The sequence below is a fragment of the Papio anubis genome, chromosome 4 (assembly GCF_008728515.1).
Source record: "Papio anubis isolate 15944 chromosome 4, Panubis1.0, whole genome shotgun sequence".
Taxonomy (NCBI): domain Eukaryota; kingdom Metazoa; phylum Chordata; class Mammalia; order Primates; family Cercopithecidae; genus Papio; species Papio anubis.
In genome coordinates, this window is record NC_044979.1 from 76,845,448 (window position 1) to 76,871,890 (window position 26,443).

Here is a 26,443-nt window from a genome sequence, read left to right on the forward strand (position 1 = left end):
TTTATAGTACATGTTGTGATAGACCATAAATGCCTATATAAGTTAAAAAAGAAAGAAAAGGAAATAAGAATGTAAGTAATGGGAAGAATATGGGAAAATGGAAGCTAATGTGGTCTCTATTAGTTGAGTGAGTTGAAGCAGCATGTTAGAGGTTGCTCATCACATCATAATCATCATAAATGTTTACAGATTTACACAAATTTATACTGATCTATGATGTAAAACTATAACAATTTTTTGGCATATGGCAGTATAGTGTCTTGAGGAAGGGGTGCTTTTTTCTAGTTCACAAAAAGTTGCCAACATTAGTCTGCAGTGATGGAAATAGCCGTTCTTATTGGCTGACTACAGAGTACTTTCCAAAAGGTAATTAGGTTACAGAATATATACTATGAAAACCCATCATTTTGAGGTGTTAAGGAACTAGGAGTGATATTTTCTTTAGCCTCTTGCTGGTTTGTGGCCATTATCCTCCTTCCATCTTGCAATATGGTTTTCATGTACAAAAATGTTTTATTTAAAATTCTGAGGCTAGGGTCTTTTTTCACAATACAATACACAACAAGCAAAAGATTGGTTGCTCCAGAATTGGGATTGATTAGAGCAATTATAGAAGTAAAAAAGAACAAGGAAAAAAAGAAAGGTTTGGGATGAGTATCACTGATGTCACAGAATATAAGTTTAGACCAGAAAGGTTAAGGAAAAATAAATCATTAATAGAATGGAAGCATATAGAGGAATGGAAGAAAATGTGGTCTCAATGAGTTGAAGTAGATAAAGCAATGGAAGGAACAGAAGAATTGAGCACTTTCCTGCCCTAATAACTGAAACAAAAATGCTTGTGAGAAGAGAAAGATGTTTGCTTAATCTCCAGCCATGAGTTTAGCTGATAGAAGCTGAAGACAGATTTACCTATTCACAATTCTGACTAACATGAACAGAACAGGGCTAGCATTAGACTTCAAAATCTAGACTTACAAAATCACAGAAAGCCTCATGTGTCCCAAGAGTATCTGGGTACCAATGGTCCACCCCTGCACCTACTTCCCAGGGAACTAGAATCGAGAATTATTAGCAATCATGGCTGCCTATAAGTCTATGTAGAATGTCGAATAATGGCCCACCCAAAGATGTTCATCTAAATTCCCAGAATTTGTGAATATGTTATGTTACGCAGCAAGGAAAATTAGGATTGATGATAAAATTAAGGTTGCCAATCAACTGACTTTAAGATTAGAAGAGTGTCCTGGATTATCCAGATGTGCCCAATGTAATGACAAGGGTCTTTTAAGTGAGTAAGGGGGAGGTAGAGGTCAGGTGAGAAGAAGAAGAGACACTCTGCTGGCCTTCAAGATGAAAGGGGGCCAAGTAATGTGGGTAACTTGGGTAACTTCTAGAAGTTTCTAAAGGGATTCAGGGATACAGATTCTCTCCTAAAGCTTCTGAAAAGGAAAGCATTCCTGCCAACATCTTGATTTTGGAATTTCAGCAGATGCAGAAATAACAATAAATGCTAGCATTTAATAAATCTACTGTAATTCATCATTTCAAGAACATGCACTTCTCCATTTGCTAAGTGCCCAGTGGCCAACACTATCTGAAAGATGCCCAATCTGGAAATGCAGGCACCAGGTGAAAAGGTTGGTATTAACCCAGATATCTTTCAACTAAGAACTTTTCCACTACCTGGTCCTCATGGAAGAAGCAGAAAGACATTCTTTCTGTGGAGAACATCTAGAGGGAATTCTAGGTATTAGGAAGGCTGAGAGTTTTATCAAAACAAGTAAAACAACAGGAAGCAGCAAAATGGAGATGCTTACCCAGCAGACCCTACTGTGTTGGTTGATTTTTGCTATGGAATAAACAGTTGCAAAATTTTATGCAACAACATATTTGTTCTATTCGAGAGGTTTTGGGTCAATGGAGGTGACTCTGCTTTAGACTGTAGGTCTCAGTCAGCTGTATAGGGCTGGGTTTTTTTTTTTTTTTTTTTTTTTTCAGCATCTCAGTCTGTCACCCAAGCTGAAATGCAGTGATGCAATCACAGCTCATTGTAGCCTCAACATGCAGGCTCAAGCAATCCTCCTACCTCAGCCACCCTGAGTAGTTGGGACAACAGGCATGTACCACCATACAAGCAACCCTCCTACCTCAGCCACCCCAAGTAGCTGGGACTACAGACATGCACCTCCATGACTGGCTAATTTTTGTAGATTTTGTGGAGACAGGGTTTTGCCTTGTTGCCCAGGCTGGTCTTGAACTCCTGGGCTCAAGCGATTCCTCTGCCTCAGCCTCTTATAATGCTGGGATTACAGGCGTGAGATTCCATGGCCAGCCCTCTATGTAACTTTTATCCTCTTTGATCAGTAGGCTCACCATGGCATGTCCCTCAAAATGATAACAGAGAAGCAAGATGATTAACCCCACTTTGCAAGGATATTTCAAGTGGATAAAAGTGCTAAATTCTATTGCTCAAAGCAAGTCACATGGCCAAGCCCAATGTTAAGGGCTGAGGAATTTCACTCTTTCCATAAGAAAATGTGTGGATAAAGAGAGGAGTGGACAACTGAAGCTAATAATTCAATCTACTAAAAATAGTATCTGTCTTAGTCTATTTTGCACTGCTGTAACAGAACACCTGAGACTGGGTAATTTATAAAGAATGGAAATTTATTTTCTCACATTTCTAGAGGCTAGGAAGTTTAAGATCAAGGTACCAGTAGGTTATGGCCTGGTTTATCTGCTTCCAAGATGGCACCCTGAATACTGTATCCTCCAGAGGAAAGGGACAACATGTCTTCACATGAGAAGAGCAGAGGAGAGGGAAAGACAGAGAGTGAGACAGAGAGACAGAGAGCCCACTCCCATAAGCCCTTTTTTATGGTGACATTAATCCATTCATAAGGGTAGAACCCTTTTGATCAAACACTTCCCATTAGCCTCCACTTCCCAATATTGTTGTATTGGGGATTAAGTTTCCTACACATGCATTTTGGTGGGACACGTTCAAACCATAGCACTGTCCATTGGATATCTGAACCAAGTCTGCAGGGAACTTTGGTGACACAGCTATTCCCAATTAGTCTCTCTAGCTGGATATTGACTTTGACATCTACCTACAGGGAAAGGACAAGCCTAGGTGGCCAAAGGGTCTACTTTAGCCTTCCAATTTAAAATGTCTTTGGAAAAACCTGACTATGGCTTTTATTTTATTTTATTTTATTTTATTTTATTAGAGATAGGATCTTACTCTGTAGCCCAGGCTGGAGTGCAGTGGTGGGATCATGGCTCACTGCAGCCTCAAACCCTGGACTCAAGTGACCCTCACTCCTCAGCTTCCCAAGTAACTAGGACTGCAGAGATATACCATCACACTCAGCTAATTTTTAAATGTTTTTGTAGTGGCAGGGTCCTCCTGTGTTGCAAAGGCTGGTCTTGACCTCTGTTTTCAAGTAATTGTCCTGCCTTCACTTCCCAAAGTGCTGGGATTACAGCCCTGAACCACTGTGCCCAGTTGGCCTTTATTTTAGACACATTTCCTGCCACCTTTAACCTATATTGTGTCCTGAAAGTTCTTCCTAAAAGCAAGGCCATGTATTACAATCTTATTTATCAAAGAATATTTTTGTATTTATGTACTGTCCAGCTGTCTGCACTCCAATCTTCAATTCATATGCTTATTCCGTGCAGGAGGACATTATTCCAAGTAGCCCTGCTTTGCAATGCCCGAAATACTCAGACAGAAGGGACTCTTTTTGTATACCTGCTAAGACATCATAGCTTTCACACCTACCCAAGCCAAATGGCATTTTCCTGTGGCAATCACTGCCTTTGTTGCAGATTGCATTCTCCCAGAAGCAGACTTTGAGAAAGCAATTAACATAAAGGAGTTTTATTTGGGAGTACTCTTTAGATCAACACCTATGGAAGGGAAAGGGCCAGGATGGAGTAGGGAGAGGTTAGATTATAATGTGTCACTGAACATGTCATCCAACCTTATTGGAGCTCTGAAGCTGGAAGAGCCCTTAAAGTTGTCCCAAGTTGGGATTATATAGCTAGGCCTTTATGACTCTGCATCAACCAGTCATTAGTTAAGGAGTATAACGTTGGGCAAGAAAAGTCCTCAACTGAAAGCAATGAATGGAGGGCTCTCAACCAGCAGTACTCGGATATGGCTGGTGCAACACACCAGCCTATCCTATGCAAAATGGCATATTTACCCCCAATAAGTTCCTGTTATAACAGGTCCCTTGTCCCCACTTTTCCTGGAGCCACTGACAGCTAACAGCAATAAAATATCAAGAGCCACTGCTATCAGTTTGTAGCCCTGACCTAGTCTCTTCAACTCAACACTACCCTTGACACCCATCTTCTGGATAAGAATAAGCCTAGTCAGCCCAGGTCTGCCTACACTACACTTTATCTCAAATGCCCCTGGACAATCTGACTACAGTTCTATTCCAAGAATCATCTTCAACCTCATTCGCCACATTAATCCTAATTTGTCTTTTGAAATACACTTCCTGCCAAACAGTACTAGCTATCTCTAGAGATCAAAGAGATTTTCCATTTTCTCAGACTACCCACCACCTAGTTTATAACCTCAATCTCAGTGTGTATCCCTATTTTGCAGAGTACCATTGATATACTTATGCCACCCAAATCTCATCTTGAATTTTAATTCCCCAAATCCCCACATGTCAAGGGAGAGACCAGGTAAAGGTAATTGAATCATGGGGGGCAGTTCCCCCAATGCTGTTCTCCTGATGCTGTGTGAGTTCTCATGAAATCTGATGGGGCTCTTCCCCCTTAGCTCAACACTTCTTCCTGCCACCTTATGAAGAAGGTGTCTTGCTTTCCCTTCACTTTCTGCTGTGATTGTGTTTCCTGAGGCTTCCCCAGCAATGCTGAACTGTGAGTCAATTACACCTCTTTCCTTTATAAACTACTCAGTGTTGGGTAGTTCTTTATAGCAATATGAAAATGGACGAATACAACTATTCAAAGCTGTCATTGAATATCTTCTCCTGTCAAGCTCCCAACAACAACCAGAAAGAGTGAATCAGCTCTTGCCCTTTTTTCTTATATTCGAAAGACACCATGGCTGCCAGCCTCCAAAAAATAGCCTCATCTCTCAAAGTGAAAATCTTGCCTTATACCAACTCCCTGGTCTCCATTCCTTTTGGAACCTCTTGTCATAAGCCAGTGCTTAGCCCAGAGCCCAGCAAATAGAAAGCCCTAAATAAACACCTTTTGCCTGTTCCTCTGTTTTCAGCACCAGAAATACCCACCTCCTAGGGAGTATCTGGCTCTATCACCTGCAGGCTGTGTGACCAGGTGGCCTTGCCTCCCTAAGCCTCAACTCCTTTACCTGTCAAATGGAAGTAAAAGAACCACCTCCCAGGGCCATTTCAAGTGTTGGGACAATTAAAGAATTAGACACCTAGCAGAGAGACTGAATCCCACCCAAGACCTCTCTAGTGAGAAACTAACCCATCCTCTTTTGATGACCTGGCAATGCTGCCTGAAACTGATGGCTTCACTGGGAAGGGAAATCATTTTCAGTCTCTTTTTTAAAATTTCAGGATGTAGCTGAGGACCAAATTATACCATACTACTGTACAGATTTATTACTAAGGAATTTTTATTACTTTTTCCTGACTTTAACTTCTTCCCATATTAGGTCCTATCATCAAAGCCAAATACTTCTTAAGATTCTACCACATAAAAAATAGAAATGATCTTGAAAACATTTAGTATTTCAACAAATAACAAAAACCTTAATATTTTATCGATAAATAAATTTTAGCCATAACTATTATTAAGGCTTTGTCTCTTACAAAGGAGAAAGGTAAAGGCTTATAATTTCCCTATTAAGTCAGCACATAAAATGCAATTTTAACTCAAAATTCTGTTAAAAATATATTTATTGTCATAGTTTCCAGCCTTTATTGGTCCTGAGAATCACCTGTAGAGCATCTTAAACATAAAGATAACTGTTTGGGGCCATTACAAATGTAGTACTAAGAACATCTTATACAGTACCTATCTTTTGGGGCACACATGTATGCATCTCTGTGAAGTGTATATCTGAGAATAGAATTGCTAAATCAGGATATGCATGTGATTAGCTTTCATTGATATCACCAAAGAGTTTTCCAAAATGATTGTACAAATTAACACTCACACCAGTGCAGTATGAGAGTCCCCATTATTCCATATTCAATACAATTGCTTGGTATTTTACATCTTTTTAATTTTAACCACTCCAGTGGGTAATTTAATTTTTATTTCCTGAGCCATAAATTAAATTGAGCATATACTTATTGAGTATTTGCATATTTTCTCTGAGGTGTGCCAATTATTTTAAAAATTGAGCTGTGTTTTACTGGTTAATACATAGGATTCCTGTCTACATATTCATTCCCTCTCACTAGGGTACAAGTCTTTTATTTTTTATATGTGTATTGAGAATATTTTTCTTCACATATCACTCTCTTTAATGGTGACTTTTGTTAAATTTTGTTGTTCCCTAACTTTAATATACTCCAATTTATCAATTGTTAACTACATAGGTGCCCATCAACAGTTAAATGGATAAATCAATTGTGGTTTATTCAATCAATGAAATACTATAAAGCAATGAAAATGAACAAATCACAACTACTTACAACAAATATGAGTGAATCTCATACAACATTGAGGGAAGGAAGCTAGTATAGGAGTATATATTATTTTAATTTTTTTTGTTTGTTTCTAAAACAAAACTAACCCATGATGTTAGAAGTTAGGATGTTGACAACTTTCACTGGGCTGCAGTAGCTAGAAAGTGGCCCTAATGGCTCTCTTGACCTGCTGGTGAGAATCTGTTTCTGGATCTGGAAGCTAGTTACTCAGTTTTGTTCAATTGGTGAAAATCTATCTAGCTTCACATTTATGATGTATGTTTATTTCAATAAAAATTTAAACAAAATAGAGGTACATATACCTTAGCCTCAACACCTGGACATCTATGTTTCTTAGTGATTCAAATGGGCAGTCAGGGCAAGGAACTTCGATCAATATTCTGATCACAAATATGTGTGCAAATACAAGGACTGGAAGCCCCGTTTCTTGAAAAATGTCTGTGGTTTATGGGAAACATTAAAATGGTGGGATTCTGAGTTGCTTTTTTTCTCTAACATTGCAATTTGTACACTTACAATGTTGTTTTGTGCAATTGTGAAAATCCTGTGAATTACACTTCTCTGTGCTCTCATTTGTCGGTGTTGTCCATTTTCTAGGAAGAAATATTTGCTTGCATGTCTAGAAGCTGGCAAGAGGGAAGAGGGACAGAAGCTATGAGGAAGCGAGAAAATAAGTGCTGGCTTTCCTCCACCTCGTGCTACTCTGATTAGTCCCAGCACACAGCCAAGAATCCTCCTCTGACCAGATGTGGGGGCACAGTGGTGATGTACACTTGCCAGGAGGGCGAGTCCAATGTTTTTGGGGTTCTGCAAATTACTGGAGCAGAGTGTGGTCCCGAAGAACAGGAGAGACAGAGGAAGCTTCCAGCTATAGCTTTCTCCTCCACTTTTTCTCTGCCTTCTCATGCCCTGCTTGTCTGGCAATTTGAATGCAGACTAGACATTTCATCATTTGTTACAAGGACTTATGAAAAGGGATACAGACTCCAATGTTGTTGGGCAGATTCTAGTTTAGGCTAGAAGCTGGGGAGTAGGGGAGGAGACATAAGAGAAGAGGATGAGGTGTTAATGCTGTGTGTACTTTTGAGCCAGGAAAGAAATGTAATTCTGGATGATGAAGGTCTTGGCCAAAGGGATCTGTTTTTCAGAGAGACAAAGAGCCCCTGCGATATTGTGAAATATATATTTGGTATCCATCCCCTTTCCTGCCATACAACTTTTAAAATACTTTGAATCTCCAAAGTGTTTTTTGTTTGTTTGGTATGCAATTGTTGACTGATAGATTCAGGATGGGACTGGCCACTAAACAGACAAAGGCATGATCAGAGGGTTGGGACTTTCAGCCCCATTCCCCAACCTTCCAGGGAGGGGAGAGAGGCTGAAGGTCAAGTTGATCACCAGTGGCCAACAGTTTAATCAATCATGCCTATGTAATGAAGCTTCCATAAAAACCCAAAAGGGCAGAGTTCAGAAAGCTGAACACATGCAGGCTGACAGGAAGGTGAACAAGAATTTACTCATGTGCCAGGAAGATGGAACACCCCAACTCTACAGGGGCAGAAACTCCTGTGTTTGGGACCCTTGCAGACCTCACCCTATGTACCTCTTCTCTGGCTGCTTGTTTGTATCTTTTAAAATAGGCCAGGTGTTGTGGCTTCCACCTATAATCCCAGTAACACTTTGAGAGGCCAAGGTGGGAGGGTCATATGAGCCCAAGAGTTCGAGACCAGCCCAGCCAACATAGTAAGACTCTGTCTCTATGAAAAATAAAGGAAATTATCCAGGCATGGTGGCATGAGCCTGTAGTCTTAGCTATTTGGAAGGCCGAGGCAGGAGGATCACTTGAGCCCAGGAGTTTAAGGTTACAGGAGCTATGATCATACTGCTACACTCCAGCCTGGGCACATGTGCAAGATCCTGTCTTAAAAAAAAAAAAAAAAAAAAAAGGAAAATCCTTTAAAATAAACCAATAAACATAAGTAAGTGTTTCCTGAGTCTGGTGAGCCACTCTAGCAAATTAATTAAACCCAAAGAGGGGATTGTGAGAACCCCAACTTGAAGCCAGTCGGTCAGAAGTTCTAGAGGCCTGGACTTGCAACTGGTGCCTGAGAGGGAGGAGCAATGTTGAGGACTGAGCCCTTCACCTGTGGGATCTGATGTGACCTCCAGGTAGATAGCATTGGAATTGAATTGAAGGACACCCAGCTGGTGTCTGCGGCAGAATTGATTGCTTGCTTGCTAGCGGGGAGAAATATCCACATATTTTACGGTCACAGAAGGCTTCTGTGTTAATGATTATTGATGTGTGGTATGAGAGCAGAGGAAAAAACACAGTTTGAGTTTTTCCCAACAGTTCCCATCCCTAGCTACATGATGGTTGCCAGTTTTTTGCCACTATAAATCAGGGGACTTCTGTAATCATTTACGCCTCATTTAGGGAAAAATATCAAATTGTTGCATTGTTCGCTTCTGTATCTTATTTCCTCCTGCTCCCTTAAACTGTTAGTTGTTTTGAAATACAAAATCCTATGTAGTCCAAAATTAGCATTTCTACACCATAAATTGATTGTATTGAATTAGTGAATAATGAGGCAAGTTGGAAGAGCCAGAACAATTGAAGACTCTCATCACATATATGGCAAACCTCCCAAGCCTTACTTTTTGTTGCAGACAAATCAAATCCCTCCTTTCTTTTCTTCTGCTGTACCTGTCACTTCTGTAGAGCTGCTATTCCAGCTGGCCTGCCCTGTACTTGGTGATACTAGAGATCTGTAACTCACCCTAGACCACAGGTTCTCAGAGTATGGTCCCCCTGCAATATTGTCCTTAATATATGATGTGATATTTTATATATAGATAAATATATAAAAAATATATTTAGATATATATGAAACATATATGTTTAGATATATGAAATATATGAAATATATAATTTGATATTTATTATATATAGTAATATTTTCAAACATGCGGGGAGGGTGAGAGGATCACATTCCTCCCAATATCACAGAAAGTGTACAACACCCTCGTGATATTGTTCCCATGATCCAGGAGGCAAGAGGATATTACTTTCAATATCGCAGGGGGTGTACACGCCCCCAGTGATACTGTTCCTAATTTCAACGTGGGAGAGGAAGTTATTACTCCCAGTATCGCAGAGGTTATAAACACTCCCTTGATATTGTAACTAATATCCGGGTTGGGGGGACAGGATGATATTACTCCCTATATCGTGGAGGGTGTACACCCGTCTTTGATGTTGTTTGTTGATTTCTAGACAGAGAGATGATATTACAATATCGTAAACACGCGGTGTGTCCACTGTGGATCGTAATAGGCAGGGAGAGAGAGAGGGGTGATGTTGCTCCCCATATCGTGAGGGGTGCCCACCCCGCCTGTCATATTGTTTCTTATATCCAGAGGGGAGAGGATGATATTACTACCAATATTGAAGAAGTATACACGCCCCCTGTGATATTGTTCCTAATGTCCACATTGGGAGAGGATGATATTACTCCTAATATCATAGGGGCGTGCACACCCCGCCTGTGATATTATTCCTGCTTTCCAGAATAAGAGAGAATGGTATTACTCCCAAAAGTGCAGGGGTTGTCCACCCACCATGGAATATTGTTCTTAATAGCTAAAGGGAAAGAAGATAATATTACTCCTTATACTGCAGGGGGTGTGCACTCACCTGTGACATTGTTCCTAATATCCAGGGAGGGAGAGCATGATATTACTCCCAATCTTGCCATGGGTGTACACCCACCCTGTGATATTGCTCCTAATATCCAGGGGGTAGAGTATGACAGTACTCCCTATATAACAGTGGGTGTACATCCACCCGGGAATATTGCTCGTCATGTTCAGGGAAGGGGAAAATGATATTACTCCCAATATGGCACAGAGTGTACAACCCTTCCGTCATATTGTTCCTAATATCAGGAGGGGTAGAGGATGATATTACTTTCAACATTGCAGGCTGTGTACACCCAGCCTATGATATTGTTCCTAATATCCATGAAGGGAGAGAATGATATTACTCACCATATAGTAGGAGGTGTACACCCACGCTGGAATATTGTTCCTAATATCAAGGGGAGTTGGGGAGAGATTGATATTACTCTCAATATCGCAGAGGATGTACATCTCCCCTGCAATACTGTTGTTAACCTTCAAAGGAGGAGAGGAGGACATAACTCCAGATATCGAAGAAAGCGTAAACCCTCCTGTGATATTGTTCATAATATCTGGAAGGGGAGAAGAGGATATTACTCCCCGTATTACAGGGGGTGTATACCCACTCTGTGTTATTTTTCCTAATATGCAGCGGGGAGGAGGATAATAGTATTCCCAACATGGCAGGGGACATACACCCACCTGTGAGATTGTCCTTAATATTCAAAGGCAGAGGGGATGATACCACTCCCAATATCACAGAAAGTATGCAACCCCCAGTGATATTGTTCCCATCATCCAGGAGAGTAGAGGATGATATTACTTCCCACATCACAGAAGGTGTAACCGCAGGCAGTGATATTGTGCCAAATTTCAACGTGGGAGAGGATGATACAATATGACAGAGAGTATGAACAATCCTGTGATACTGTTCTTAACATGAAGGGTGGGGAAAGGATGATATTAGTCCGAATGCCGCAGAGGGTGTACACCCGTCTGGAAATAGTTCCCAATTGCAAGGGGGAGATGCTATTACTCAAAGTATTGTAAACACGCTGTGGGACCACCGTGGATCGTAATATCCGGGGGGGGAGAGGGTGGTGATATTACTCCACTCCTTGCGGGGGGTGTCCACCCCACTGTGAGGTGGGTCATAATATCCAGGGGTGAGAGGAGGGTGATATTGCTCCTCTCCTCGCTGTGGGTGTCCACCCCCCTGCAAGGTGGGTCGTAATATCTAGCGGGGGAGAGGGGGGTGATATTGCTTTGTATATATTGTTCTGTGATTAATGGACCAGTGAATAATGATTGTGAATTATTGGGATATTTACTACGAACAGTATCAAAGACGGGTGTACACCCTCTGCAATATAGGGAGGAATATCATCCTCTCCCCGCCTAGATATTAGGAACAATATCAAAGGAGCGTTTATAACCCCTGCGATATTGGGAGTAATATCATCCTCTCCCAGGTGGAAATTAGGAACAGTATCAGTGGGGTCGTGTACACCCCCTGCGATATTGAAAGGAATATCATCCTCTTCCCTCCTGGATCATGGGAACAACATCACTGGGGGGTGTACACTTTCTGTGACATTGGGAGTAACATCATCTTCTGTGCCTTGGAATATTGAGGACAATCTCATGGGAGGGGCGTGTACATCTTCTGCAATATTGGGAATAATATCCTCTCTCCCCCTGCATATTAGCAAAGATATCACAGAGTGGGTGTTCACCTCCTGCGATATGCGGATTAATACCATCCTCTCCCCTTCCGGATATCAGGAATAGTATCACACGGGGGTGTACAATGTCTGCCATACTGGGAGTAATATCAACCTCTCAGCCTTGGAATATTAAGAAGAACATCACGGGGTGGACATACACCCCCTGCCATATTGGGAGTAATATCAGCCTCTCCCCTCCATGGATATTAGGAACAATATCCTAGGCTGGGTGTACACCTCCTGCTCTACGGGGAGTAATATCATCCTCTCCCTTCCAGGATATTAATAACAATATCACAAGGCGGGTGAACACAGCCTGCAATACTGGAATTATTATCATCCTCTCCCCCTCTGGATACTAGGAACAATACCGCAGAAGAGCTGTACCCTCCCTGCGATATTGGGAGTAATATCATACGCTTCTTCCGTGAATATTAAGAGCAATATCACCGGGTGGCTGTCCATTCATTGCTATGTTGGGGGTCATGTCATATTCTACCCCCCGAGATATTAGCATCAGTGTCACAGGGTGAGTGTACACCTACTGCGATATTAAAACTAAAATCGTGCTCTCCGTCCCTGGATAATAGGAATAACATAACAGGTAGGTGTACACCCCCTGTGACATTACGAGTAATAATATGATTAATTATTAAACATCAAGGATCAATTTTAATAATTATCAATGACACTATTAATAGGATCCATTATTAATTATGGATAATTATTTTAAATATGATTATGCACGCTTAAAATTAATTATTAATATTAATGTCATTTAACAATATTATTAGTTCTTAATATTAATTATTATTTTATTACCAACATCACTTAGTATTTAAGTAACATTAATTGCTGATATCATTATTTTATTAATAGCTATTGCTATTAATTATTAATACTAATCATTAGCATTTTTAACCAGTATTAATTTTTACTATCTTTATTTTGATTACTAATATTAATGATTATTAATTTTATTATATTTATTAATATTAATAATTAATAGACTTGTTCCTGATATCCAGAGGGGAGAGGATGATATTACTCCCAATATCTCAGAAAGTGTGCACCCCTCCATAATGTTATTCCTAATAGCCAGGAGGTAGAAAATGACATTATTGAAACTATTGCAGTGGGTGTACATCCCTTCAGTCATCTTGTTCCTTATATCCTGGTGGGAGAGGACGATACGACTCCCAATATCGCAGGGGGCATAGACCTCCCCGTGATATTGTCCCTAATATCCAAAGGTGGAGAGGATGATATTTCTTCCGATTTCGCAGGGGGTGTACACCACCCCTATGATATGTTTCCTAATATCCAGGGGGCGAGAGGATGATATTAGTCTCAATATTGCAGGAGGTGTACACTCCCTAGTGATATTGTTCCTAATATCCAGGGACGGAAAGGACGATATCACTTCCAATAGAGCAGGGGGTGTGCACGCCTTCTGTGACATTGTTCCTAATAGCCAGCGGGGGAGAGGAAGATATTACCCCCAATATCGCAGGGGGTATACACCCCCTTGTGATATTGTTCCTTATATCCTGGGAGGGAGACGATGATACTAGTGGCAATATCGCAGGGGGTGTACACACCCACTGTGATATTGTTCCGAATATCCAGAGGGGGAGAAAATGATATGACTCCCAATATCACAGGGGGTGTACATCCTCCTGTGATATTGTTTCTTATATTCAGGGGGAGAGGATGATATTACTCCCAATATCGCAGGGGTTGTACACACCTCCTGCAATATTGTTCCTAACATCCTGAAGGGGAGAGCATATTACTCTCAATATCGCAGGGGGTGTACACCTCCTTTGTAATATTGTTCTTAATATCCATGATGGGAGAGGATGATATGACTCCCAATATAGCAAGAAGTGTACAGCCGCCTGTGATATAGTTCCTAACATCTAGATGGGGAGAGGATGATATTACTGCCCATATCGCACGAGTTATAAAACCCCTTCGATATTTTGCCTACAATCCTGAGGGGAGAGGATGATATTACTCCCAATATCGAAGAAGGTGTACACCGCCTCGTGACACTATGCCCAATATCCACATTGGGAGATGATGACATTACGCCCAATATCGCAGGGGATGTAAATAGACCCTGAGATATTGTTCCTTATATCAAGAGGGGGAGAAGATGCTATTCCTCCCAATAACACAGGGGCTGTGGCTGTACACCCCTCATGTGATACTGTTCTTAATATCCTAGGGAAGAGAGGATGATACTACACCCAATATCGCAGGGGGTGTACACCCACCCAGTGATATTGTTCTTAATGTACTCCACCTCCCACCACCAGGGATATCGTTCCCAATATCCAAGGGAAGAGAGGATGACATTATTCCCAATATAGCAGGGGAGTGTGCAAACCCCCGGTGATGTTGTTCCTAGTATACAAAGGTAGAGACGATGATATTACTGGCCATATTGCAGGGGGTGTACATGCTTCTGTGATATTGCTTTTGATATTCAGTGGGGGAGAGGATTACATTAATCCCAATATCGCAGAAGGTGTACAGACCCCTGTGATGTAGTTCCTACTGTACAGGGAAAAGAGAAGAATATTGCTCTCAATAACGCAGGAGGTGTAACCACCCAGCCCCCCATCTATTGTTCCTAATATGCAGCAGAGTGAAGGCTCATAGTACTCCCAATATCCCAGAAGGTGCACACACACCTGTGATATAATTCCTAATATCCAGCAGGAAAGAGGCTGATTTTACTTTCGATATCGCAGTGGGTGTACACCGCCCCCAACTCCAGGGTATCCTTCCTAATATCCAGGCAGGAAGAAGATGACATAGCTGACAATATCGAAGGGGGTGGACACCTCTTCTGTGATATGGTTCCTGATATTCAGGGGGTGAGTGGATGATTACTCCCAATAAAGTAGGAACTGTAAAGCCACCCTGGGATTTTGTCCTTAATAACCACAGGGGAGAGGTGATATTACTACCAATATTGCAAGGGGTGTACACCCCTCCTGTGATATTGTTTCTGATATCTAGGAAAGGAGAAGATGGCATTACTACCAATATGGAAGAGATGTACAGCCCCTATGGGATATTGTTCTAAAGATACAGGTTGAAAGATTATGACATTCCATACAATATAACAAGGGGTGTACACCCGCCTGTGATATGAATTGTAAAACCTAGAAGAGAGAATGACATTGCTTCCAAAAATACATGGGGTGTACACCCACCCTGTGATATTGTTCCTGTCATCTAAAGGAAGAGATGATGATACTACTCTCACTACCGGTGAAGGTACACACCCCCCTGTGATATTGTTCCTCATAACTTGTGGGGGAGAGCATGATATTACTTCCAATGTGACAGTGACTTGACACCCAGTCTGTGATATTGCTCCTAGTTTCCAGTAGGTAAAGCATGATGTTCCTGCCAAGAGAGTAGTGAGTGTACAGCTGCCCTGTGATATGTCTCCGAATATTCAGGGAAACACAGGACGACTTTAGCCCAAATCTCCCAAAAAGTGTACACCCATGGTGTGATATGGTTCCTTATAGCCGGAGGTGCAGAGGATGGTATTCCTTCTCCTATCGCAGGCTGTGTACACACAACCTGTGAAATTGTTCCTAATATCCTGAACAAAAGAGACTGCTAATAATGGACACGCATTGCGGGGTGGAGTAATTATTATGATCCACATCATAATGGGGAGTAATAGCAACCCCCTCTCTCCCCCTTGCTGTTAGGATCCACATCGCAGGGGGGTGAGGCACCCTCCATGATATGGGGAGTAATAGCATCCCCCTCTCTCCCCCAGCCTTATAGAAGGAGGCTGGCCCTATATAAGTGCCCCCCAATGCCATCGCAGGCTTTAATGTATTCACTTAAAGTTTTTTCCTCATTTAGATCTGCCTTTCCCTTAATAGGTCTAATTGCTGCCTGACATTCTGTATTAGCATTTTCATGAGCAAGCAGCTGAACGATCACTTTCTTGGCATGAGAATCAGAAATAGCCTTTTGAGCTGCATCCTGCAAACGGGCGATAGAATCTGGAAAAGGCTCCCTTGGACCTTGTTGAACTGTGTGAAAAGGATAAGCAGTAGCAGGGTCGTGAATTTTTTCCCAGGCTCTTAGGCATGTAGTTCTGAGCTGATCAACAGCCTTATCACCCATTACCATCTGTTGATTTAGAGTACCCCATGCCTGTCCGATTCCAAGCAATTATCAGATGTGATATTAATGGGACATTGGGCTTGAGCATTTCTGCGTGCCTGATTTGTTGCTTCATCCGTCCACCAGGTTTTAAATTGGAGAAATTCAGAGGGGTCTGGGCGGATCGGGCTAATGCCTCCCAGTCCATAGGTATTCAACGTCTGTTATAAGTCATACATTGTAACAAGGAATGAACATAAGGAGAATTTGGCCCATCTTGTCCAATTGCTTGCTTTAAGTCTTTTAATATTTTAAAAGGAAATGGCTCCCAGCATGCTTGAGCAAGTTCTCCGGGCGCCTCAGCTGGCGAAATAATTACCAGAAACTGCCAAGCATTCAAATCCCCCATTTCTTGTACCTGGCGAATGGATGCCTGGATTGTCCCTGTGCCATAATTTGTATCTGGACAGGCTCACAGCATTCCTTTACCATAATTAACAGGTGGGCAAGCCTGGATCATTCCCTCATCGTAATTGGCTTTTGGACAAGCCTGAAGCTTCCCTTCACCATAGTTACTGGCGGGGCCTGCAACAAAGGGAGCCACAAGGTGCGTCTCAGGCTCCCATTCCAAAAATTCCTAAGGCTGGCCTGGGGGTGGCCATTCCAGACCTTCCCCTAAAGGCGCAGTAGGTGGCACTGTTCCTTTTATAAGTTTTTGGAGATTAGCGTACATACCTTCCCGTTTCTCGCCCTTTTTAAAACTAAACTGTCATGGTTCACTTTGCTGATAATTAGACTCCTGATTATTCAACTTTCCTATGTCATCCTGAAACTCCTCCTTCTCCTCCTCAGTGTGGAAGGGCTCCAGTGCTGTTTTAATTGCCGACCACACAGACTAAGCCGAGACGGGAATATCGTGGCCCTCTTGTTGTGCTCGTTTTAAGTGTGCTCGTTTTAAGTCTGATCCGACCTTGTCCCAATCTTTCACATTCATGGTTCCATATTCCGGGAACCAAGGAGAATACTTATTTACCAGATGGAACAAAGATGTGAGATTTTGGGTACTCACAATTACCCCTCCGTGATGCAGTAACTGCTGCACAAGGCCTAAGTAATTAGCGAACTTACTCTCAGCCTGACCCAGATTTTCCCGAGGTTTCCCTGGAATTCTCCGAGTACCCCACTTACCCTAGAGCTTGAAGTGAAAACCTACTCGGGGGTCCTTTGTCGGTCGTCCTCCGCTTTCCACGCTCTGGTGTTCCTTCACTGGATTATTTGCAGAGATTACCGGAGCCCTGTGTTGGGCACCAGAGACCAGCCTGGGCAACCGAGGGAGACCCCCGTTTCTACCAAAAAAAAAAAAAAAAAATAGCCAGGTGTGGTGTCGTGCACCTGTAATCCCAGCTACTCCATGAGAAATCAGACAAAACCTGGCACCAGAGACTGTTTTCTTCTAAAATGCTTTCTCCAAAATATTTTTAAAACAAAAGGGGAAAATTGGAAAGGAAAATATTTTGGGTCCCCCAAATCACTAAGATAAAGGGAAAAGTCAATCTGGGAACTGCTTAGGGCAAACCTGCCTCCCATTCTATTCAAAGTCATCCACTGCTCACTGAGAAGAATGCTTGTCTTATTGCCTCCTTTGGAAAGGCTCATGCAAATTCACAAGAATGCAACCGTTCCTCTCTCACCTACCTATGACCTGGAAGCCCCTTCCTGGCTTCGGGTTGACCCAGTTTTGCTTCAGGTTGTACCTGATCAAACCAGTGTTCATCTTACATATGTTGATTGATGTCTCCTGTCTCCCTATAATGTATAAAACTGTCAGATACAGTCAGTTTCTCTTCCAAGGTTTGGCATGTTAACGTTCTTGTTTTTTGTTCTCGAACTCAACTTTCTTGTTCTCCATTCCTCCTTGCCCTTAGTTAACCTTCCCATCAGTTCTAATCAATAAACAACCTTCCCATCAGTTCTAATCAAATACCTGCTCTGCACCCATTTCTCCCTTCGAAACCACATGTCCCACCGTTGTAACTCACATCCCCCTTCCCCCTTCGTTATTTGAGAAAATATTCACCAATACCAACCGGGTCAGTTTAGAGCTTGAGGTCCGACCCCAGCCCATGCCAGAGGTAGGGATTGCGTTAGGAATAAAAACCCCTGCTTTCCTTTGTTCCGTGTGCTCTTGCCATTGTGATTGATGCAAGCAGCACGCTTCTGCAGAAGTAAATTGCGTTGCCGAGAAAACTTTCGCTTCAGTGCTGGTTTCGCTTTGCAGCACCGAGCATTTATCTCCAACAAAACCAAGCTGTGCTCTGAGCACCTTGGGCAACTGTCATCAGGACATCCTGAGGCTGTGTCATGCACAAACATCCCCAACCTTGGCAAAATAAACTTTCTAAGTACTCTTATCCCCAAATGCTCAGGGAGACTGATTTGAATAATCATAAAACTCTGAGGCTGCACTCCAGCCTGGGCGACAGAGCAAGACTCTGTTTCAGAAAAATAAAATAAAATAAAATAAAAAACTCCGGTCTCCGGCACAGCCGACTCTGCGTGAATTACTCTTTCTCTATTGCTATTCCCCCTTCTTGAGAAATCGGCTCTGTCTAGGTAGCGGGCAAGGTGAACCCACTGGGCAGTTACAGAATTGTCACTATATTGCTTGCAATTACACAAATAGCTATAACCTTGTATACAGGGTTAAATGCGAACGTCCTCCTTGCATGGTCAGATCCCAGCGCAGGAAGGACGCACCCCCTACAAACCGCTAGGCCAAAACGGTGGTTCTGGCCTCATCCAGCCTCACGTGAGATCGCAATCTCCTGTCACTCAGGGCCTGAGGGGGTGGGGCCTGAAGCCGCCTACAGTCAGGGGCGCTGGGGTGGGGACCATTCAATCAGGCGCGCCGCCGGAAAGGAGAGGGCGGCTTCCGGAATCTGGCTGGCGGGCGCTTTGTCTCGCCTTCGCCACAGTAGGCTCTTTGTTAGTCTCCGCTGCTGCTGCTTGGCTCTGGGAGGCCCAGGTGGCTCTGCAGCAGCCTCTGCCACCCTGTGACCTGCGGGTATTGGGACATGCCTAGCTGACGCCAGGACACCCAGGAAGCCGAGGAATGGTGAGTGGACTGCGCCTAGCTTCCCGAAGTGGGGAAGAGGGCTGGTTGAAACCTGCTGGAACCAGCCATCTGCTGCGGAACCTGCGGACCCAGCCGCCGCGGCCCAGCAGGACCTCAGTCCCCTTCTGTGCAGGGCCGAGCGGGGCGGGCAGCCGGACCCCTGCATCCTGTCTGTACCTGTGGGCACCACTTCCGCTGGCCGGAGCCCTCTCGGGAACCCCGCGCCTCCCCCACCCAGGTAGTGCGGTGACCACGGGAGGGTGATCTGGGAGAGCCCCGACTCGGTGTGCGGGGTTCCAGCGTGGAGGAGCTGTGGTTCATGGAGCTTCCAGTGCCACCTTTCTCCCCCTAAAATTAACCTGAGGCTTTGTTAAAACGTTAAACGGTGTGTTTAAGCAAACGGCGATTCATAAACCAGGTACCGCAGTAATGGTTTGTGGTTTTTGGTCCACAGGAGGGGCATAAATGAGAGGCTTTGATAAGGTTAATGAGGAAGCAAACCATACATATATACATATATATGTATATATTTTATGTATGTGTATGTGTGTGTGTGTGTGTATAGATATATATTTTTTGAGACGGAGTCTCGCCCTGTCGCCAGGCTGGAGTGCAATGGTGCAGTCTCAGCTCACTGCAACCTCTGACTCCCAGGTTCAAGCGATTCTCCTGCCTCAGCCTCCCAAGTAGCTGGGCTTATTGGCGCCCACCACCACGTCCAGCTAATTTTTGTATTTTTAGTAGAGACAGGGCTTCGCCATGTTGGCTAGGTTGGTTTCGAACTCCTGGCCTTAATTGATCGCCCGCCTCGGCCTCCTAAAGCGCAGGGATTACAGGCGTGAGCCACTTTGGCCAAAATATTTTTCTGTTTCCAAACATTTTACATGAGAGGAAAGCGGAGAATAAATCATCTGACACTCTACTGTAAAAAAAATCTTTGTGCCTCTCTTCATCTTTCCTAAGTGTACATATTACCAAAATGTCTTTAGGTTGAGGTCCCCCCGTGAAAACTTTACAGGGTGTTGTGTCCTCAGCCACCCTCCTGTCTTTTCCTAGTCCTGGCATTTTAGAACTGTCTGGGGATGACCCAGGATACCCACAGTGGCCATGTCTATTGGAGGGTCTAGTGAGTATCAGCCCCGGGATCATCTCATCCCCAAGGGCAGCCTGAGGTAGGGGGTAGAGCCTCTCGGGGGAGCAGCTGGATGCTCTTGGCCTTAGAGGAATCTCCTGGTATAGTTTCATCTAAAATGGTGACCCCTTAGGGTCACTAAAATTTTAGGACATTAAAATTAATGAATAATACAATGTAATGTCATTAAAGTTAGGTCATTAAAATTGTTCCTCCAGCCCGAGTTTTTATTCCTCTGAGACATGTTGATGGTCTGCCAATTGGATGCTGATACCGAGAGGAAAAGGCAGAAATGATTTCTGCTCTCTAGATTGTCTCAGACTTGTGAAGAGAGAAAAACTGTCCCAAAGGACAAGGAAAACCCACCCCAGAGAGATGTGCAAGAACCTGAATATTAAAATGCACTTAAGGCACACAGGAGGACAAGGAGCAGTGCCAGAGCCTTCTAGGTGGTAACAGTACTTTACTGAACAGGTTGGGTGTCCCGAGGGATAGAATGGCCTGCCGTGACACTTAGAAAGGCCTGTGTTGGAGTCAGCATTGCCTTTCCCTGAGTTTGTTACCTTGAAAAGGTTTGTCCACTTATTTGAGTTTCAGTTTTTCATTGACTGTAAGATACATTTTGTCAGTACAGCTTGAAAGATAAAAATACTGTTTCCAAAGAGGCAAGGTAAAATGATGTATTTTATTTGCTAAAAATTCATATTTATTTCTTCCCCAGAGTGAGTGTAGTAAGTTTTAAAGGTCTGTTGTTTTTAAGAGTAATTTCAAATGGAATTGTAGGACTTAGCTTTGTAAATGCTACTGGTGAAATAAAAGTGTGATAGATAAATTGATGATTTACAAAGATTCACCAAAATGTCAGTTCCCCTCTTATAGCATGGTGAAGAATTTATGACAGTGGACACATCTGTATCCTCTCATCTGGATATCTGAGCATTTTTTTGGTGTTGTTTTTTGGTTTTTTTGGAGACGCTGTCTTGCTCTGTAGCCCGGCTGGAGTGCAGTGGTGCCATCTCTGCTTACTGCAACCTCCGCCTCCCGGGTTCAAGTGATTCTCCTGTGTCAGCCTCCCGAGTAACTGGGATTATAGGCACCCACCACCACACCCAGCTAATTTTTGTATTTTCAGTAAACACGGGGTTTTAGGCCTGGCACGGTGGCTCATGCCTGTAATCCTTGCACTTTGGGAGGCCAAGGTGGGCGGATCACGAGGTCAGGAGTTCCACAGCAGCCTGGCCAACATGGTGAAACCCTGTCTCTACTAAAAATACAAAAAAATTAGCTGAGTGTGGTGGCAAGCACCTGTAATCCCAGCTACTCGGGAGGCTGAGGCAAGAGAATTGTTTGAACTGGGAGGTGGAGGTTGCAGTGAGCCAAGATCTTGCCACTGCACCCCAGCCCAAGCGACAATGCGAGACTCCGTCTCAAAAAACAAACAAACAACAAAAAGACGAGATTTTGCCATGTTGGCCAGGCTGGTCTCAACCTCCTGACTTCAGGTGATCGCCCGCCTCAGCCTCCCAAGGTGCTGGGATTACAGGCGTGAGCCACCACGCCCAGCCCACTCTATTTTCTTTTTATTCCCTAAATTTTAATATGTTTGAGTTTGTCTGTTCCTTTATCACTTTTTTCTTACATAAAAAAAATTCTGCCTAATCCTTCGTAAAAGAAAAAAAATCTTCCTGTGACTTCTGAAAGTGTTCTGGTTTTATCTTTCATATTTGAATATATAATAAGTTGATTATGGTTCATGGAATAGAGAAGAATGCAATGCATTTTCCCAAGTAGATGCCAGCCTGGTTTGCCTCATATTTTAAAGTGCATATGATTTCTTTTTCTATTCTACAGTGCCTACTCTATCATTCATCAACTTTCCATATAAATGCTGGGTCATTAAGACTTTTTTTTCTCTTGGTCTGTTTGATCATCTCTCTGCTAATACTGTGCTGTCCTGAATATTTTCATTTGAAAATCTTAGAAGTACATAAGACAAGCCATCACTCTTTTTTTAGGTGACTAAAAATCCTTAGACATTTGTCATTTTTTTTACATATGAAAAAGTAGTTTTTCTTGCCTAAAACAACCTGATTTGGGAATTTATGTGATTTCACAGGAATAGCATCTGGAAGTGGTGACATTCATGTCATTTTAAAAAACAGGTGTCATATTTCCTCTTATTCCTTTCTGCCTTGACATTGTGCAATAGAAATTTTAAAAATTGTTGTATTAGTATTGTTAAATATCAGCTATTGGTTTTATTTACTACTCAATTAAATTTAATAAGCCTACTCTCTCAGTGTAATCACATGGAATGGGCTCAACTCCCCAGTTAACAAGTGACAGCACATGTAAAATATTGTCTACCAGGGAAACTCATTGAACACTTAGTGTTCAGACTGTGATTTGGTGTCTAGTTCCGTAAGCACCACTGCAGTGACACAAAATAATAGACCTTCAGCAGAAAAAGTTTTGGCAAATATATTGCATAAGCCATTTAGATGCAGTGAGTCATTCTTATTACTTGGGTTGGTGGAATCCCTTTCAAAATGTAATTTACTAATACAAACAAAGATTGAACTTTGTGAGCAGGCATTTTTAAGGGTAAGTAATCTCAGGACTGATAATATTAACTCACTTATGCACATCAGGTAGGACTTTATTATGACAGCTACTAGAAATGTACAAAGTGAAGTTAAAAGGTAACTCCTAGCAGCACATCTTACTCCCTGGATTCTCTAATGAGATGGGTGTTTCTACTTTGCTGTTGCCTTTTTGAATAGTTCAGTTCTAGCATTAGTACTGCTGTGTGGGAGGGAGTATGTGTGAACAGAGTAAGAGTTGTGACAATCAAGTCATAGAATAAATGCTTGGAAATTTTAGAATCATGTAAACAGCTTATGAATTGAGTATAGATTCCCAGTGCTGTCAGTCTCACCCATCCTTCTATCCACATGTGTGGAATGTTTTAGGACTCCATGGCTTTTGAGGATGTGGCTGTGAACTTTACCCAAGAGGAATGGACTTTGCTAGATTCTTCTCAGAAGAATCTTTGTAGAGAAGTGATGCAGGAAACCTGCAGGAACCTGGCTTCTGTAGGTAAGAATGACAACACATTTCACTTAATGACAGAAGTATTTCCCTATCATCAGTGCTATTTGTGATTTGGAATGTGTCAAGGGAATGATTTGGTGAATAAATCAGGCATGGGCACCGTGTACAATAAACATTAAATCTAGTAATGTTTCTATAGTTTGTAATAATTCATGATAATTTTATGGGTCTGCATTTTAGGAAACAAATGAAAAGACCAGAATATTGAAGATCACTTCGAAAAACCTGGGAAAGATATAAGATAATTTGCACTGAGAAGAGGAAGTAAAGTCCTCTGAAGGAATCTTAGTATGTCATGAACTTAAAAACAAGCAATCAAAGCAAATAAGAATCACTTGAAATTTATTTCTTTTTAGCAAAATGTCACCCAAAATGTAACGTACTTCAGTGTAGCAGTCAGTGTTTGGAAAACGGTTTACTTGAAAATAGTACTACAAAATTGTGTATATGAATGTTACTATTTTGGTCATAGCCATGCAGGTGGTAGCTGTGTTTTCAGTAGTAAGCCATTTACTTTCAAATAATTCAGTCATGACAAAAAAAAAAAAAAGAAAAGCATTTTCCCTGGTATTGGTAGTAGTGTAAGTCCAAGACCTATTAATAAGTAGAAAGTTATTAAACCAACCAATAATAATGTGCTTGTCATTTTTTTACAGAAATCATATGTTACAGAGACTGTGTGAAAGCAAAGAAGGTAGTCAGTATGGACAAGTTGTCAGCCAAATTCCAAATCTTGATCTGAATGAGAACATTTCTACTGGATTAAAGCAATGTGAATGCAGTATTTGTGGAAAAGTCTTTGTACGTCATTCCCTTCTTAACAGGCACATCCTAGCTCACTCAGGATACAAACCATATGGAGAGAAGCAATATAAATGTGAACAGTGTGGGAAATTCTTCGTTTTTGTTCCAGGTGCTAGAAGACACATGATAATGCACAGTAGAAATCCAGCTTATAAATGTACAATATGTGGGAAAGCTTTTTATTTTCTCAATTCAGTTGAAAGACATCAGAGAACTCACACAGGAGAAAAACCCTATAAATGTAAACAATGTGGTAAAGCGTTCACTGTTTCCGGTTCTTGTCTAATACATGAACGAACTCACACTGGACAGAAACCCTACAAATGTAAGGAATGTGGGAAAACATTCAGATTTTCTTGTTCTTTTAAGACGCATGAAAGGATTCACGCTGGAGAAAGACCCTATAAATGTACCACATGTGATAAAGCCTTCAGCTGTTCCACTTCCCTTCATTACCATGGAAGCATTCATACTGGAGAGAGACCCTATGAATGTAAACAATGGGGCAAAGCCTTTAGTCGTTTGAGTTCCCTTTGTAACCATAGAAGTACTCATACTGGAGAGAAACTCTATGAATGTAAACAATGTGACCAAGCCTTCAGTCGCCTCAGTTCCCTTCACCTCCATGAAAGAATTCATACTGGAGAAAAACCCTATGAATGTAAGAGATGAGGTAACGCCTACACTCGTTCCAGTGACCCTACTCGCCATGAAAGAAGTCATGATATAGAGGCTGGGTGTGGTGACTCAGCCTATAATCCCAGCACTTTAGGAGGCCAAGGTGTGTGTATTGCTTGAGCCCAGGAGTTCATAACCAGCCTGGATTAAAACAATGTGAAACAACCTGGGCAACATGGTGAAACCCTGTCTCTACAAAAAATAAAATAATGCCAGGTGTGGTGGCTCACGCCAGCTACTGGGGAGGCTGAGGCAGGAGAATGGCGTGAACCCGGGAGGCAGAGCTTGCAGTGAGCCGAGATCGCACCACTGCACTCCAGCCTGGGCGACAGAGCGAGACTTCGTCTCAAAAAAAAAAAAAAAAAAAAAGAAAATAATTAACTGGGCATGGTGGTACGTTTCAGTTGTCTTAGTTCTTTTTCAAGGACATAAAAAGCCACGGGGGGTTGGGGGGAAGCCCTGTGCATGCGGATCACGAGGTCAGGAGATCAAGACCATCGTGGCCAACTAGAGAAATCTCGTCTCTCCTAAAAATACAAAAATTAGCTGGGTGTGGTAGCGTATGCTTGTAATCCTAGCTACTCAGGAGGCTGAAGCAGGAGAATCACTTGAACCCATGAGGTGGAGGTTGCACTGAACCGAGATTGTGCCACTGCACTCCAGCCTGGTGACAGAGTGAGACTCCATCTCAATAAATAAATAAATAAATAAAGCCCCTTGAATGTAAGAAATGTGGTGAGACATTTACTCTTTCCCATTCCCTCATAAACATGAAAGAGCTCACACTGCAGAGAAACCTTAAGAATGTAGGAAATGTGGTCAAGCCTTGAGATTTTCCTGTTTTTGAAGATTTGGGAGGACTCAGAGTGGAGAAAAGCCTTTTGAATTTAAATTTGTGGTAAGGCCTTCAGTTGTGTTAGTTCCATTTGAAGACATCAGCTCACTCCTGAGAAAAACCCTATGAATGTCCAGAATGTGGGAATGTTTCATTTCTCTCATACCCACTCAAGGACATAGGAAAATGCACACTGTGGCTGGCTGGACCTTGTAAATACAAGAACGTGCACAGGATTAAAACTCTAATAGTTTAGAAACTGCAAGAATATTTTCAGTTTTAACATTTACTTGAAAAATCATGTGAAAACTCCCACTGGAAAGAAGTTCTATAAGTGAAGCTTTTCTAATTTGGAAAGCCTGATGCAAATTAATTATCGTGCAGTGCTTGAAAAAAATGTATGAAATGTTACACAAGTTATAAGTATATTGTTTGTATCAGTGGCGCATTCTTAAAGAGTCTTGAGTATGCATTTCACCTTGTTTTGCAGGGAAACCTTGAGGTGAGAGTTCTGTAAATGCT

At 42.3% G+C, this 26,443-nt stretch overlaps 1 pseudogene; it reads left to right on the forward strand.

Moving 5' to 3' along the window:
• Positions 1–25,218, forward strand: part of LOC101022418 — a 59,414-nt pseudogene extending 34,196 nt beyond the window's left edge.
• Positions 25,219–26,443: the final 1,225 nt, after the last annotated feature.